This window comes from Mandrillus leucophaeus, unplaced genomic scaffold, assembly GCF_000951045.1.
Source record: "Mandrillus leucophaeus isolate KB7577 unplaced genomic scaffold, Mleu.le_1.0 Scaffold54, whole genome shotgun sequence".
In the NCBI taxonomy this organism is placed as follows: Eukaryota; Metazoa; Chordata; class Mammalia; order Primates; family Cercopithecidae; genus Mandrillus; species Mandrillus leucophaeus.
In genome coordinates this window covers 1,458,577-1,459,823 of record NW_012105808.1, presented here as the reverse complement: position 1 = coordinate 1,459,823, position 1,247 = coordinate 1,458,577, and positions in this window count along the sequence as shown.

Genomic DNA, 1,247 nt, shown 5'->3' with positions numbered 1-1,247 from the left:
GCTGGGACCAGGGCACAGGGCACCAGGCTCCCCGCCCGTGTCCCTCTGAGAGCCATCTGGGTGTCCTCTGGGCTCCACCCCGGGGTAATAGGAGGAGGAGGAGGAGGAGGAGGAGGAGGAGGAGAGGAAGCCAGGTGACTGGCCAAGTGCTGGCATGGAGTGGGTGGAGGCCAGGGATGCTGCTCAGCTCCCTGCAGTGCCCAGGACGGCCCCGCCCCAGAGGATGACTGAGCCTTGAGCGTCCACAGGGCCGATGGGGAGGAACCCTGGGTGGAACATCCCTAGAGCCAGGGGTCATCTTCCTGTGTCTGAGCTTCCTCAGTTTTCCTGATTGCTGCGTGAGGCTTTTTTTTTTTTTGAGACTGAGTCTCACTCTGTCGCCCAGGCTGGAGTGCAGTGGCGGGATCTCAGCTCACTGCAAGCTCCGCCTCCCGGGTTTACGCCATTCTCCTGCCTCAGCCTCCTGAGTAGCTGGGACTACAGGCGCCCGCCACCACGCCAGGCTAATTTTTTGTATTTTTAGTAGAGATGGGGTTTCACCGTGTTAGCCAGGATGCTCTCAATCTCCTGATCTCGTGATCCGCCCGCCTCGGCCTCCCAAAGTGCTGGGATTACAGGCATGAGCCACCGCACCGGGCCATTTTTTTGTATTTTTAGTAGAGACGGAGTTTCACCATGTTGGTCAGGCTGGTCTCGAACTCCTGACCTTGTGATTCGCCCGCCTCGGCCTCCCAAAGTGCTGCGATTACAGACGTGTGCCACCGCGCCCAGCCTGCATGAGGCTCTTGATGGCTCCCACCTGCTGGGGCTGTGGGAGGGGGACAGGGCCCAGGGCAGGACCTGGCTGTGGTGCTGGGAACGGGCCTGCCCCTCTGGCCTGGCTCCCAGATCAGCTTTTCCTGTCTGGTGCCTGAGCCTGGCTGGACAGAGAGCCCAGACACGGGCTGAGCCTTGGTTCAGGTCTGCTTCTTGTAGTCAGGGTGAATGTTGAACCCATGTGGGTCCACACTGAAGGACAGACACAGCTCCACACCTGCACCAAGGACAGTGTATACACAGCCGCACACCAGGAAATGGTCTCACTTCCTCTGTGGACTGAGCTGAGTACCCCTGGAAAAACCCGTCTATGTCCTAACCCTGGTACCCGCGAACGAGAAACTATCTGAACATAGGGTCTGGAACCAAGATGAGATCACACTGAGTGGGCCCCACGTCAATGACTGGTGTCCTTGGAAGAAGAGGAGGCC